At 36.0% G+C, this 17,620-nt stretch overlaps 1 protein-coding gene across 1 annotated transcript in view; it reads right to left on the reverse strand.

Moving 5' to 3' along the window:
• LOC144433571 (uncharacterized) overlaps positions 1-17,620 on the reverse strand; it is a 313,028-nt gene that overhangs the window by 166,485 nt on the left and 128,923 nt on the right. The gene's annotated exons all lie outside the window — the stretch shown is intronic.

Consider the following 17,620-nt stretch of genomic DNA (forward strand, 5'->3'; position numbering starts at 1 on the left):
TCTGTGCTAGGTGTATAAGTGGTTGTACCATGACATGTCTCTGTGCTAGGTGTATAAGTGGTTGTCTCATAACATGTCTCTGTGCTAGGGGTATACATGGTTATACCATAATATGTCTCTGCTAGGGGTATAAATGGTTGTACCATAACATGTCTCTGTGCTAGGTGTATAAGTGGTTATACCATAAATTGTCTCTGCTAGGGGTATAAGTGGTTATACCATAACATGTCTCTGTGCTAGGTGTATAAGTGGTTGTACCATGACATGTCTCTGTGCTAGGTGTATAAGTGGTTGTACCATGACATGTCTCTGTGCTAGGTGTATAAGTGGTTGTCCCATAACATGTCTCTGTGCTAGGGGTATACATGGTTATACCATAATATGTCTCTGCTAGGGGTATAAATGGTTGTACCATAACATGTCTCTGTGCTAGGTGTATAAGTGGTTATACCATAACTTGTCTCTGCTAGGGGTATAAGTGGTTATACCATAACATGTCTCTGTGCTAGGTGTATAAGTGGTTGTACCATGACATGTCTCTGTGCTAGGTGTATAAGTGGTTGTACCATAACATGTCTCTGTGCTAGGTGTATAAGTGGTTGTACCATGACATGTCTCTGTGAGGGGTATAAGTGGTTATACCATAACATGTCTCTGTGCTAGGTGTATAAATGGTTATACCATAACATGTCTCTGTGCTAGGGGTATAAGTGGTTGTACCATGACATGTCTCTGTGAGGGGTATAAATGGTTGTACCATGCCATGTCTCTGCTAGGGGTATAAGTGGTTATACCACAACTTGTCTCTGCTAGGGGTATAAGAGGTTGTACCATAACAAGTCTCTGGTACATGTAGGGATAATAATTATACAGTGCTTTGAGCACTACTTTAATAATACCAAATGGTATATGTGTGTGTAATATTGCTAGTATTGCTGTTATCATTATTATGGTAACTGAAATCGAAAAATGTACAATACAAAATTAATTTATTGAATTCATGTCAATATGTATGATATATATGTACATGTAACTATAAATAAAAGAAGTACTTTCAAATTTTAACATTCTGTGTTATAATAGTATCCCGTGTATGTACGTAGTTGTGTGTAGAGGAAGGGATGTGCAGGTGTGTTTCACATGTTTCCCAGTGTCAGATTTGTTGTTTCCTGTTACCATGGTAACATTCCTTGTAACCATGACGACCATAATGTCTTGTATAGTAACCTTAACCACATTTTGTATGGTAACCATGACCATTTTTGAGCAGTGCCAATCAAAATTGATAGTTATTATAATAGTTGACAGGCCACTTCAGCTGTTTACAATGGTTCCATGCATATGTGTGTTTGTTGCCAATTTACTCCAATTTCTTGTTTGATTTCGGATGTCAAATTTCATCAACAAACAATATAGGTGTCCTACTTCGAAATTGTGAAGAAAACCCAAAAAGTGATTTTTCAACATAATATCTGATTTCTACTTGTGGGTGACCCATATGGTTTCTGCGGATTGCACCTGTCAGTTGAATGTTCCCCATTCTCACGTTTCAAAGTTCATTCCTTTGTTCATCAGTTTCCTAGATCCTGTTATGGATTTTTCAGAGGTATTACTATTAAGTATACACTCTAGCACAAACAAGTTTTATGTCCTGATGTTCTTCTAAGTTCTGCCCATCTATAGTTAGTCTTGGACTTAAAGCCCCACTTTGGATTAGGATCAAAAATTAGTTGTGAAATACGGTTGTTTGGCAGAGATATGGAAACAAAAGAATGATCTCATGTTAGTAATCCTTATATCTCTAATGCGATGACTGGGACTGAAACGTAGTCCTTTAAAGATGTTTTTTATGATGGCTCTTTGAATGTGCAAAGCGTATACCCACAAGTCGTCTCCTGCTAAAAGTTAATTCATGCAAAGAACAGTTGTAAAAATTTAACTGTTAAATATACCTGTTCTAGATAATCTGGCTGGCTGTCAGTATTATTTGTTAATGAACTGTTATTTACACCAGTCTTGACCGACTTTCTTGTTGTAGTTGCGTCGATAACATGGTCTACAGCAGTAACTATGATATACGCCGTTTGCTCTATTTTTTCACCACTAGTTTCACCCATCGACTGTTCTTTCAGATATCCAGCCATTCCTTTCAACATGGTACTTGCCGAATCCTAAATATAACACAATTCATTCAACTTGATGTGTCACATGAAAAAGCATCATCAATAACTACATGTACATACAAACTCACACTAAGGACAAAAGGTAGGCTATTGTGACGTGTTAACGTTGTTCCAGCTTTCCTGAACAAACCACTACATAAATATGTCTCTACTAACTGTAACTAATAGCACATCATTCTGATGGATTCTTATTTTGAAGTTGTCAACCATGTAAACCAGTATATGCATGCACACAAAAAGAATCGGTCATTTCTAATTCAATTGTTACAATTTGTTTCTTGTGTCATTGGATTTTTATATATTCAGAAGCATGTAATCGTATTTTTCTTTTCAATACCTGTGCCGCGAGAGTGACTTCATCCTTCTGTTGCGTTAACTCAGATATTGTAGATGATTGGACTTTCACGTCAGTCAGACTATTTAACAGGTTTTCTCGTACCTTGAATAACGAATGGAAGATTAAAAGAACATTAGATGTAATTGAGTATGTGTATTTGTTGTTTTCTAGCTCATTGCACCACCTACTATGGTTAGTCTGGTCATTCTGAAACGGATGGACAAGGCATAAAACTGAGATTGTGACAGGCCCAGTAAATGTAATCAATGTTTGTATTATATTCATCATCTACCACATTTGTCGGTCATTCAATATGACGATTCATGTGATGGTAGTGTTGCAAATGGCCAAACAGAATACTATGTAGGTTCGTATCTATGTTCATACTTAGTAATAAGTTCATCTCTCTCTCTCTCTCTCTCTCTCTCTCTCTCTCTCTCTCTCTCTCTCTCTCTCTCTCTCTCTCTCTCTCTCTCTCTCTCTCTCTCTCTCTCTCTCTCTCTCTCTCTCTCTCTCTCTCTCTCTCTCTCTCTCTCTCTCTCTCTCTCTCTCGTGTGACCGGCTTAGAAATACTGGCCTTCATAAACTACAGCACCATGGAAATATATACAGTGCCATCGGAACCATGGAAATATATACAGTGCCATCGGAAGATATCTTAGAAAGGGTTATATTTTTTCAAAGTTTGTGACGTAACGTGTCCAGAATAGACAAGACACATGATATTTGTGGTCCCTCTCCGTAATGTGCATGTGTCATTATATACTGAACGTATCCAACATCTAACACACCTCAGTTCTTGTTTTCTTGGCCTGTTCTAACTCTTCCTCGGGGCTTTCGCTGACGTCACTAGTTTTTTCAGCAGACGAATCGACAGAATCGGGTGGGCTAGCTACTTTTTCTGCTTCAGCATTGAGCAAAGAACCTATCGTATTGATGAACTGGGAGGTTGTCTGCAAGTCACCCTTTTCAAGAATCTCGTTCAATTTTGATTTTTCTCCGGTGGTAAGTGAAAGTACTGTGTCTTCCATACTAGCGCCTCCTGTTGTTGTTTGCTGTGGTTCGGTCACCTAGAGATACAACACAGTACAACTCTATTTACTGACCATGAAAGTGGAAAATTAGAGGAAGACCTTCCTTCTTGAACTCGAGGATAAGGCCAACTGATATTTATTTATGAAATGTACTGAGCGAGTACTCAAAACAGGTACACATAAATTTCTACGGTGCTCAGAATATGAGTTAGAATCTTCAAAATCACCACCCTTTCCTCGATTTGTATGCATTGTTATAATGATATCACTTCCTAATATTTGTGTTCATTCAGTCAGTAAATACCCATGACATAAAGGTAATTAGTTCTACTCCTCTCCTATTTGTATCGACAAGGTCCCTTACAGCATACATATACACACATCCTCGACTGGATGAAGACACATTTCCGGTACTAACATTAAGAGTTTGTCAAGCATTGATACTTCCTTCCTATACAACAGTAGCACTATACTCACGGTTACATATGTAAACACCTCTGTAGTGGCACCGAAGGAATCTGCCACCCTTACTCTGATGTCTACTCGGAAATCCTTGCTTGCATCACCCACTGGAAGTAGTATGCCAGAAACTGAAGAGTCTAACCCGTAATAGAGCAGTGAGCCTACAAACCAGGTATAACAAGATACATTAGTGGTTGTCAGTGCCTAATAAACTAAAATGCAGTTTGCAAATAGTTTACAGAACAAAATCGTCTTCATAAACAACAAAACAAACGAAACGAAACAAAACAAAACAAAGTAAAACAAAACAGCACAGCACAGAACCGAACCAAACCGAACATGGCCGAACTAAACCAAACTAAAGTAAACTATAGTTAGTACAAAACAATGTACTACACTCCAATGAAATCTTGTGTCATAACAAAATAACCAGTTGATCAACAAGTTATCAGAAGTATAGATCGTAAAAGGAAATTCATGATATTAATACCTGATGATGTATCTTTGGCAGTGTTGACACCTGCATTATTATCATCAGTTTCTGTTATGACACTGAACTCATAGATGAATGGAGTGTCCGAGTCTTGAAAATCAGTGCAGTTGATGGTGAACATGGTTTCTAAGACAGTCCCTACGTCTGGAGTCACTTCACACCAACCTGTCGTAGGCGGATCATTTATGTGAAATGTATACTCGGAGAATGATGAGCTTCCACTCCAACTTTCGACTGATATCGAATATAAAATATATGCATATATCGATTAGACTTAACTGTATCTTTTAAGTTGGGGTCGTTCATTTCTAGTAATGTTATCATAAAAGTATAGATTTGTATAGCAATAAGAAATTATTGACAAGCGTCGACCCACGTTTACGAGTACTTTTAAACATGGAGAAAAATACAAGTGTTCCTGTTCACTTCAAACTTCAGTTTTGAAGTTACATGACAGATGGAAACATCTTACGTTTTTTTATGATGGCAGATCTAGAGAAAGTAAAACATGTCGATACATTCACCCAAAATTAATGAATAAGGAATAACACCCCTTTTTCATTCTCTCCGCTTACCTAGTAGTCTAATCGTATAACCCTCTGGGGCAGGCCCTGAAAACGTGTCACCTTTCACCATAAGATAGGCATTCTTCCTTCCCGTTGTTGTGTCATTCTTCCAGTCAATATCCTGCATTTTATTACCCTCTCTCTTTAGGAATTGCCAATAGAACTTTGGTCTAGTAAGTAATGTGCAATCCATACACTTCCCTGACAGGATGATTCTTTCTGATGGGTTTAGTCGAGTACCACAGTTTGTTAAACATCTGTAGAAACATTTTTAAAAATGCGTTTATTCAATAATTACAACAGTAAGATGTATCTCCAACATTAATCATTTGCAGTTGAAATTGTAGGCTAAGAAGACAACAAGTAAGTCCCATCTCTTTTTCCCGGTATCTTCACATTTGTGTTTGTTTTTTTCTTAATGCTGAATTTGTTTGTCGAAGTATGCTCTCATAGCCCAAATTCACTCGAAAAATTATCTAAAGAACCCAAGCTAAATAAATCAACTTTGATGTTTTGTTAATATATTCAAGCGTCGCATTCATACACATACAAGGCACCACAATTCAAAACGTTCCTTCTGATTAGTACATCAATATCGACTAATTTCTTAAACTTATTTATCCTCAGCTTAAACATAAACTTTTCCAAACTTGAAAGAGTATCTTATGTTTTTAGAGGAACCACATAGCAGGAACGACCACCCTCTTAAGCCTCTGCTCTGGCTACTGAGAATGGGGTCAGGGGCATCTAGACAGCGGTATTTGTCGTGTATCGTCATTTTGTGAACTCATCAGACTTTTTGCCAAATGCGAATGACTGGATGAGTATGTACATGGGTGTTCGATGTAGATCACTTTGAAAGTTGTGACGACTATTCTGGCAAAATAATGTATTCAAATTACCTTAAACTAATAACCGGTGGAACACCAGGTGAAACAGTGACAGTCTGTTCTTTGAATACGTCCTGTCTACCTGCTTTAGATAACAGTAATCGGAAGACGTATGTTCGGTTTCCTCGTAGTATACCCTGATCTAGCTGGAACACTACCGAGCCATTGGCATCATGAAGATACATGCCATCACCAAGGCAACCACCTGTAAGTATTTTTTAAGATACATGATGTAAATGTACTCAGTTATTTCAATATAGTTCTACAATATCAGAATTGTCCTTGGTGATTATAGTTGCACACAAAAGTTACTGCAATCTATCGGGACATCATTTCCATGCAACGTTCAGTGATAGGCTTAGTTTGTATCACGTGGTATAGACTAGTGACCCCAATTTACACAGATTGGGCACTAGTTGTATTCTGTTTTCCATAGGGCACCTATATTCATGTAGCATGGAATTCCTATGGGTGATTTGCTTGACGATGGAAAGAATATGTGCCCTCAAGTGTGATGTATTATAAAACACTTACTGCCTAAGATCATTCGGTCAACAGTAGACATCATATTACCCCCTCATGTTGTAAAAGTGTAGGAACTTTTTCCCGAGGCTGCGAGTCGAGTGATCGAAATAGTTGTTGCATGACAACCTTCAGGGTAATAGACGTATACGAACTGCACCATCATAGACAGCCAAGCGATATATTAACGCATGAGTGTAAGTAGCTCAATCATTATAAGCTGCGTACACTGCTCTTAAAGAATGAATTAATGATTCATCAACTTCGTTTATCAAGACACTCGATTGCGAAAAAAAACATGCCATTTCAAAGAAATTTTCAAAAGTTTTATGTTGTGTACAACATCCTTTACCTTGTTCACTGAGCTCCTCGGGTACAAGTGGATCAGGGAACGTTTCGTTCATTTGACGACAAAACCACTGAAACCAAATACCTGGCAGTGGGTCCTCGTTATCTCGATCTCTAGACTGAGAACCATCCAATATTAATGTCTGATTCCAACCTGTAAAAATACACAAGAGATAGCGACCTTGCATAATAATTCGTAATTTGGACACGATATGTATTTTGTGTTTTTTAAACAGCATTGTCTCTGAGTATGTCACACACGCACGAAGTATGATAAGCTGTTAGAATTACAGGGTGGGAGTGGAGTGGAGGGGTGGAGACAATTGAAGTCATGATGAAACAAATGAAGATTTAAGGACTTAAGAGGGCGTCCACATATTTTGATATTTGAGAAGGTTTTTTTTATGGAAATAAGGGAAATGTTCTTGTTACATGCATTGGTACGCCATGCGAATTATCAGATAAATTATTGTGGAAAGTAAGAATAATGTTTTCATAAGTTTCCCAAACAAACAAACAAACAAACAGGCAGAGAAACAAACAGACAGACAGACAGACAGACAGACAGACAGACAGACAGACAGACAGACAAAGTAACTAACTAACTTTACCGAGTAACTTCAGTATTTTAGTCTTGTAAGTACTCATAGAGGAAAGGATGTGTATATTTCACCTGTTCCAAAACTACCTGCACTATTTTCAAATCGATTCTCAACCAGAAATTTGTCGGTGGTTGTGATTATAACTGTCACAGATAACCGCATCTACCGAGTCTATAGTTATTGTTCCTACCTGAAGTCCTTGCTGACCCACCAGTTATCACTGGTTCCAATTCCGATTCTGTTATGTAAATACTACCCTGTTTTGTTCCATATGTTATATCATCTATGGCATTGATCACCCCTGCTGTCAGTTTAATAATGTATACTCCATACCCAAATGTGTATTGTGGAATGAACAGTTGTGCCAATGTGGTATCAACTGTTTCAGGAAGGTTAAATGGCTTAGCAATGCTGCCTCCGGAATCCTGCTGCACCAAATGATATATTTGCCACTTGAACGCAATTCCCTTGCCTTGTTCACAATCAACAATTACGCTACTCCTAATAGTTATAGACTTGTAACGGTAATACGTTGGTGTTGAGGAAAGACTTCCCGTATTCAGAAGTTCAATGTTTGGAAGAGGACAGCGCTCAGGTTTGATTTGCACAATCGTGGTAGCAAGTGCCATAGAAATGAGAGTTTTACCAATTACCGTAACTGTATATATTCCACTGTTTGCGTACCTATGGAATAATCTTACTCGACGGTAAAGAGTATAATCGAAGTCAAAGTAGATGTCATACAGGGATAAATCAGGATCGTTGGTCGGCCATGAGAAATAACGGGGACTACCTCCATCACCGTAATCAATGCTATATAGTGCCTTGTGTCCTGGGTATAGTGCAAAAAGCAGGAGAACCACTTCAATATTCGGCTGTTCTGGTCCAGTATTTAGCAAAAATAATCCCGTTATTGGAGTTTCGATTATCACTGAGTCTGTCGCTGTCATGCCTCCAAAATTGTTACTTCCAGTGATTGATATATTGTGGTCACCGACCATGTCGAACTTTACGATGAAAGGGGGTGTTACATCTACGCTTGATGAAGAGCATATGTTGTCGGTGCACACGACAAACTCATCTGAGGGTATTCCAGTAACATTACAAAATACAGAAATTACTACGTTGGCTAAGAAAGGTGGTTCCTCCAAATATCCAATTGATGCAACGTCGGAAGCTGATAAAATCAAAAAAAGTAACAAAAAAAAATGGACGAAACTGTAAAATCATTAGAATGCCGATGTATTCATTCTATATACATTGTAATATATGAACAAGTCAGTGATTTTATACTTGATAGATAACAGATACAAATCAAAAGTAAATAGTAAACGTGTTGCTGAACACACACGTACATGCTGAAATCAAAGATCATAGAAATCGTTTGTTTTTAGATTTTTTGAGCTGATTATGAAAAGGAAAGTTGCTTAAGATGTTTGTGTATCAAAACGCTAACATGTAGCAACATTAAGATTTTTGTAGGCAAAGTTTTGTTTCAACTTAATTGGTTTCCATTTATATTCAAATATTCATACCTTGTCTGAATCCTATGATTTCTATGGTAACGGGTTTCGCTATTTCTAGTCCATCTGAATACGTATACGATTCATATAAATTCCAAACGACCATGGTAAAGTTGAAGTATCCTTCAGGTGGGTTGTCATAGGTTACGTTAAACCACGTGTCATTGTAAGTAGACGGCGTTGGTACTTGATCTACAGTATCTGTTCATGAAGAGATGATAGCATAAAAGAATCAATGGGAATCACACATTTGGGAATTACTGCAATTTTTGGTTCTATATTCCATGCGACGAGTTGCTGTGCTTTACCATAGTGGTCTGAGCCATAACACCCAAACATAATAATAAGTTTATTCACCAATATAATAATAATAAAAATTAACCTTAAAAAGATACACATACAGAATAAATGGCAAAAGGGGTCAAGAAATAGCAAAGCTAATAAAGCTTGTATCCCCTTAGTGACTAACAAGATGTTCAAGATTGCCATAGAAACTATAACAAATACGAAACATAACAAAATGACAAGGTACAACATCCCTGTCTATTCTCGCAAGCCACACATTTCTACTGACGCAAAGACATATGAAGCAATCCGTAATATAAAAGTGCGTGGATGGATGGATGGATGGATGGATAGATAGATCGATAGCTATAACTGCCCTATTTAAAGAGGATTATGGCTAATCTATGCAAATGCGGGAAATTCAAACTGCTGTACAGAGCACTAGCTTCTGGGTCTTGTTTTCAGCATTTTTTCTGTGCTTCGAGAAACACACAAGACATGTATCATGTACAAATTGTTTGTGAATATCGTAGGATGGTAACTTGATACACAAATTAGTTGAAAATCAGTCTGTTTGTTTCATAGAATGAAAAAACCTCTCCAAATGATGAGACAATTCCCCTGCAAACAGCTGCTTTGATTGTGTGTCATTCAGGATTATTCAAATATGCGGCATTTGCATGTGAAAAACCCAGACATAGGGAATGTTTATATTTTGGTGATTATTTGCCAGCTAGTCATCACAAGTTCTCCACCTCCAAACATACAGTCATATGCAAAAATGGTCCCAGGCGCCGCCAGTTGCATATTTAAAACAAAAACCATACTTACACAGCGTCCCATCACTGAATGCCACTTTTCTAAATGTTGTCGGTGCATCGATGTTCAGTAGTAACTGACAAGTTATCACTAGTTGGACGTTTGAATTGTCATTGTGATGCTCGTAATAAAACTTGAGTCGCTTGTCCAATGAGGAATGGAATATTAGTGATGTCCCATTATTATAATTAACTTCCTGATACGTTATGTCATCCAGCGATGAACTATTGGTACTCATCGCATATGCACCTCCTTTCAACATAAGACCAATGCCAGGATCCTTCCCTAAAGTTAAAATCAGACAAACATGCTGTAAGTTTTAAAAAGAACTACTCATGAAAGTTTATGACAATTATCTAAGCAGTGATTGTTAAAAATGTAACATTGTGGAGCAGTTGGCAACTTACAGGCTTCATGAATTGTTTGTACCACTGTAGTTCCCGATGAACCTTCGAAGTAGTCACTTTGGTTGACCCATGTTGGTGGTTGGAGAGTCCACAAATCTTCTTCATAGTCGATATACCCAGCTCTAGCCGTTCCTTGCAAATACTGAATGTGATGCTTCTGTTTAGCGTATACTGCGAAGTTCCATTCCACGATAGACACAACTGATCTGTCATACTGTATTTTCACCTCAAATGGAACGCCAAACAACATGTAGGGTGGCAAAATAAACTCTAGGACTGGGGACGGAGAGAGAGAGAGAGAGCAAGCGAGCGAGCGGGCGGGGAGAGAGAGAGAGAGAGAGAGAGAGAGAGAGAGAGAGAGAGAGAGAGAGAGAGAGAGAGAGAGAGAGAGAGAGAGAGAGAGAGAGAGAGAGAGAGAGGGGGGGGGGAGAGAGAACAATTGATAAATATATCTTTAGTTATATGACAAATTTACATAAAGTAATATTTTTTTTTAATTCTCGAAATATCCACTTCTATGTACTATTCATGATAACGTGGTAGAGTTTAAATAGCACATGTTGTTGTAAGTCTAATGGCTCGTAGTTACAAGGCCCCTAAGCTTATTCGTATTTTCCTTGGCTGAACGAAAGGACATGTTTGGGAATAGCACATGATTATTCGTTTGTGAAAATATATCTGAATAACAAAATCATTGATTTAAAATATAATTATTTACACCTTAAGTGGTACGTAGTTTTGTGTAACATTTTTTTCAAAGTCAGGTCAGTTTCACCGAACTTTACAAAACACTTCAATATTTGTACTCTATTGTATTAGGCTGGAATGTCTCCCATAAGGACAATACAATGAGTCTTTTCACATTTTTAAAAAAAAGGGCTAACTGAAAACAATTGTGTGGAGTATCTAGTTCAGGTAATTAGGTTTTCCAAATGGTCTCTGTGTCATTTGTTTCTTCTCATCAGATGTATACCATTACAGATTGGAAACACAGTTTAATTGTTGATGTCAGTTTCCACCTCCACTATTTCTTGTGAGACCTTCCACAATTGTCGCTATTTCCCCCCCAAAAAAATTATGGTCTGTGAAATACTAGGTGGGGCCCGGTAACCGGACCCAAACGATGTTTTTTTAGGACAAAAACCTATTGTATTGTGAGGTTGATGTGGGAAAAAAACTTCTACATGTTGTATCCATCTTGCAAACAGCACTGGTAGTTGTTAGTTATAGTGGTTTTGGCATATCTTGTAATATCTTACTTATGTTCGCTGGTGTCAAAGGAATTTTACAACATCTTATTTACCAATTATAACTTCATATAATATCCCAAATTTGGAGGTTATTCTATAATCGATGATTTATCATCCGATCGTGGTAAGTCATTTCTGCGCACAAATATTTTTTAAAATGTAAGTGACAGCAATGATACCTCATTTATGTGAATCTATTTTCAAATTTCGAAACAAATGCCTCGAACTCCTCTGAATGTTTGGGTCGACAGAAATTTATATTAGTATGATAGAATTCCCATTTGCGATAATACATGTGTTAAAGGAATCTTTCAGAGTAGTTGTTTTGTCATGAACAGAGACACCGTACCGAATGAGTCAAAATAAAGATTGCGTTAATTATTATATAATATCATATAATAATATTTTTAAAAAGAATAAAGTGTATGAATATTAACCACCCAACCTGGGGTACTTTTATGCTGAGTTAAAAAAAGTGGTCATTTTACTAACATCCATTGCCATGGTAACAAAAATCATCGTAATATGTGGATCATTTTTCCATATAAATCAGTAAAAAGATTTCCTTGTTTTTGGCATGTATGAGATGGGGCTATCTGTTGTAACACAAATTGTCTGAAAAAGGAAAGCTGTTTCCATGGAAATAGGGTAACCTCAAAAAATGTTTTTTGGTTAAATACATATCCATAGTGATGACGACTCTGCAAATTTTAAAGGACATATCCGCTTTGTTATGTACTAAATTATACTAAAATTCAAGTATGCATTCTTTTGATATATCCTTATTACCGAAAATCATTAATCATGCAAATTAGATATTTACACTGTTATGGCACATCAACAAACTTTATAGGGTGTATAAACTTTGTTATGTTTAATGTATGAAATTGAAGTATGCAGTCTTAAGATATAGCTTAATTACCGAAAAGCATTAATTATGCAAATTATTCATTAACACTGTAAGGTGAATCAACTAACTTTACAGGACATACACAGTTTTGTTATGGTTAATGTATCTACTGAATTGAATTGAAATTGAAGTATGCAGTCATAAGATATAGCCTAATTACCAGGAATCATTAATTATGAAAATTATTCTTTAACACTGAAAGGTACATCAGCAAGCTTTACAGGACATATGCGATTGTTATGGTTAATGTGTGTACTGAATTATATTGAAATTGAAGTATGTATTCTTAAGATATAGTCTAATTACCAAAAATAATTAATTATGCAAATTATTCATTAGCACTACCCTTACATTTTATAGGACTAATGTATGTTGTTATGTTTAACGAATATACTAAATTATATTGAAATTGAAGTATGCAGTCTTAAGATATTTTTAGTTGATTTCATTGTGATATATGAACAAGTCAGTGATTTTATACTTGATAACAAATACAAATCAAAAATAAATAGTAAACATGTTGCTGAACACACACGTACATGCTGAAATCAAAGATCATAGAAATCGTTTGTTTTTAGATTTTTTGAGCCGAATATGAAAAGGAAAGTTGCTTAAGATGTTTGTGTATCAAAACGCTAACATGTAGCAACATTAAAATTTTTGTAGGCAAAGTTTTGTTTCAACTTAATTGGTTTCCATTTATATTCAAATATTCATACCTATTTCTATGGTAATGGGTTTCGCTATTTCTAGTCCATCTGAATACGTATACGATTCATATAAATTCCAAACGACCATGGTAAAGTTGAAGTATCCTTCAGGTGGGTTGTCATAGGTTACGTTAAACCACGTGTCATTGTAAGTAGACGGCGTTGGTACTTGATCTACAGTATCTGTTCATGAAGAGATGATAGCATAAAAGAATCAATGGGAATCACACATTTGGGAATTACTGCAATTTTTTGGTTCTATATTCCACGCGACGAGTTGCTGTGCTTTACCATAGTGGTCTGAGCCATAACACCCAAACATAATAATAAGTTTATTCACCAATATAATAATAATAAAAATTAACCTTAAAAAGATACACATACAGAATAAATGGCAAAAGGGGTCAAGAAATAGCAAAGCTAATAAAGCTTGTATCCCCTTAGTGACTAACAAGCACACTCGTACTTGTAGGTGTATATATTCGATGTTCAAGATTGCCATAGAAACTATAACAAATACGAAACATAACAAAATGACAAGGTACAACATCCCTGTCTATTCTCGCAAGCCACACATTTCTACTGACGCAAAGACATATGAAGCACTCCGTAATATATTAAAGTGCGTGGATGGATGGATGGATAGATAGATCGATAGCTATAACTGCCCTATATAAAGAGGATTATGGCTAATCTATGCAAATGCGGGAAATTCAAACTGCTGTACAGAGCACTAGCTTCTGGGTCTTGTTTTCAGCATTTTTTCTGTGCTTCGAGAAACACACAAGACATGTATCATGTACAAATTGTTTGTGAATATCGTAGGATGGTAACTTGATACACAAATTAGTTGAAAATCAGTCTGTTTGTTTCATAGAATGAAAAAACCTCTCCAAATGATGAGACAATTCCCCTGCAAACAGCTGCTTTGATTGTTTGTCATTCAGGATTATTCAAATATGCGGCATTTGCATGTGAAAAACCCAGACATAGGGAATGTTTATATTTTGGTGATTATTTGCCAGCTAGTCATCACAAGTTCTCCACCTCCAAACATACAGTCATATGCAAAAATGGTCCCAGGCGCCGCCAGTTGCATGTTTAAAACAAAAACCATACTTACACAGCGTCCCATCACTGAATGCCACTTTTCTAAATGTTGTCGGTGCATCGGTGTTCAGTAGTAACTGACAAGTTATCACTAGTTGGACGTTTGAATTGTCATTGTGATGCTCGTAATAAAACTTGAGTCGCTTGTCCAATGAGGAATGGAATATTAGTGATGTCCCATTATTATAATTAACTTCCTGATACGTTATGTCATCCAGCGATGAACTATTGGTACTCATCGCATATGCACCTCCTTTCAACATAAGACCAATGCCAGGATCCTTCCCTAAAGTTAAAATCAGACAAACATGCTGTAAGTTTTAAAAAGAACTACTCATGAAAGTTTATGACAATTATCTAAGCAGTGATTGTTAAAAATGTAACATTGTGGAGCAGTTGGCAACTTACAGGCTTCATGAATTGTTTGTACCACTGTAGTTCCCGATGAACCTTCGAAGTAGTCACTTTGGTTGACCCATGTTGGTGGTTGGAGAGTCCACAAATCTTCTTCATAGTCGATATACCCAGCTCTAGCCGTTCCTTGCAAATACTGAATGTGATGCTTCTGTTTAGCGTATACTGCGAAGTTCCATTCCACGATAGACACAACTGATCTGTCATACTGTATTTTCACCTCAAATGGAACGCCAAACAACATGTAGGGTGGCAAAATAAACTCTAGGACTGGGGACGGAGAGAGAGAGAGAGCAAGCGAGCGAGCGGGCGGAGAGAGAGAGAGAGAGAGAGAGAGAGAGAGAGAGAGAGAGAGAGAGAGAGAGAGAGAGAGAGAGAGAGAGAGAGAGAGAGAGAGAGAGAGAGAGAACAATTGATAAATATATCTTTAGTTATATGACAAATTTACATAAAGTAATAGTTTTTTTTAATTCTCTAAATATCCACTTCTATGTACTATTCATGAAAACGTGGTAAAGTTTAAGTAGCACATATTGTTGTAAGTCTAATGGCTCGTAGTTACAAGGCCCCTAAGCTTATTCGTATTTTCCTTGGCTGAACGAAAGGACATGTTTGGGAATAGCACATGATTATTCGTTTGTAAAAATATATCTGAATAACAAAATCATTGATTTAAAATATAATTATTTACACCTTAAGTGGTATGTAGTTTTTGTTTTTGGTATGTAACATTTTTTTCAATGTCATGTCATGATCAGTTTCACCGAACTTTACAAAACACTTCAATACTTGTACTCGATTGTATTAGGCTGGAATGTCTCCCATAAGGACAATACAATGAGTCTTTTTACATTTTTTTTAAAAAAAAAGGGCTAACTGAAAACAATTGTGTGGAGTATCTAGTTCAGGTAATTAGGTTTTCCAAATGGTCTCTGTGTCATTTGTTTCTTCTCATCAGATGTATAGCCATTACAGATTGGAAACACAGTTTAATTGTTGATGTCAGTTTCCACCTCCACTATTTCTTGTGAGACCTTCCACAATTGTCGCTATTTTTCCCCCAAAAAAATTTATGATCTGCGAAATACTAGGTGGGGCCCGGTAACCGGACCCAAACGATGTTTTTTTTAGGACAAAAACTTATTGTATTATGAGGTTGATGTGGGAAAAATGCTTCTACATGTTGTATCCATCCTGCAAACAGCATTGGTAGTTAGTTGTTAGTTATAGTGGTTTTGGCATATCTTGTAATATCTTACTTATGTTCGCTGGTGTCAAAGGAATTTTACAACATCTTATTTACCAATTATAACTTCATATAATATCCCAAATTTGGAGGTTATTCTATAATCGATGATTTATCATCCGATCGTGGTAAGTCATTTCTGCGCACAAATATTTTTTTTAAATGTAAGTGGCAGCAATGATACCTCATTTATGTGAATCTATTTTCAAATTTCGAAACAAATGCCTCGAACTCCTCTGAGTGTTTGGGTCGACAGAAATTTATATTAGTATGATAGAATTCCCCTTTGCGATAATACATGTGTTAAAGGAATCTTTCAGAGTAGTTGTTTTGTCATGAACAGAGACACCGTACCGAATGAGTCAAAATAAAGAGTGCATTAATTATTATATAATATCATATAATGATATTTTAAATAATAATAAAGTGTATGAATATTAACCACCCAACCTGGGGTACTTTTATGGTGAGTTAAAAAAAGTGGTCATTTTACTAACATCCGTTGCCATGGTAACCAAAATCATCGTAATATGTGGATCATTTTTCCATATAAATCAGTAAAAAGATTTCCTTGTTTTTGGCATGTATGAGATGGGGCTATCTGTTGTAACACAAATTGTCTGAAAAAGGAAAGCTGTTTCCATGGAAATAGAGTAACCTCAAAAATGTTTTTTGGTTAAATACATATCCATAGTGATGACGACTCAGCAAATTTTAAAGGACATATCCGCTTTGTTATGTACTAAATTATACTAAAATTCAAGTATGCAATCTTATGATATATCCTTATTACCGAAAATCATTAATCATGCAAATTAGATATTTACACTGTTATGGCACATCAACAAACTTTATATGGTGTATAAACTTTGTTATGTTTAATGTATGAAATTGAAGTATGCAGTCTTAAGATATAGCCTAATTACCGAAAATAAATAATTATACTAATTATTCACTCTATCTTCAAGTGAAATTAGCAACTTTTATAGGGATATACACATTGCTGTGTTTAAGGTATGTACTAAATTGTATTGAAATTGAAGTATGCAGTCTTAAGATATAGCTTAATTACCGAAAAGCATTAATTATGCAAATTATTCATTAACACTGTAAGGTAAATCAACTAACTTTACAGGACATACACAGTTTTGTTATAGTTAATGTATCTACTGAATTGAATTGAAATTGAAGTATGCAGTCATAAGATATAGCCTAATTACCAAGAATCATTAATTATGAAAATTATTCTTTAACACTGAAAGGTACATCAACAAGCTTTACAGGACATATGCGATTGTTATGGTTAATGTGTGTACTGAATTATATTGAAATTGAAGTATGTATTCTTAAGATATAGTCTAATTACCAAAAATAATTAATTATGCAAATTATTCATTAGCACTACCCTTACATTTTATAGGACTAATGTATGTTGTTATGTTTAACGAATATACTAAATTATATTGAAATTGAAGTATGCAGTCTTAAGATATTTTTAGTTGATTTCAT

Source organism: Glandiceps talaboti, chromosome 4, assembly GCF_964340395.1.
Source record: "Glandiceps talaboti chromosome 4, keGlaTala1.1, whole genome shotgun sequence".
Lineage (NCBI taxonomy): Eukaryota > Metazoa > Hemichordata > Enteropneusta > Spengelidae > Glandiceps > Glandiceps talaboti.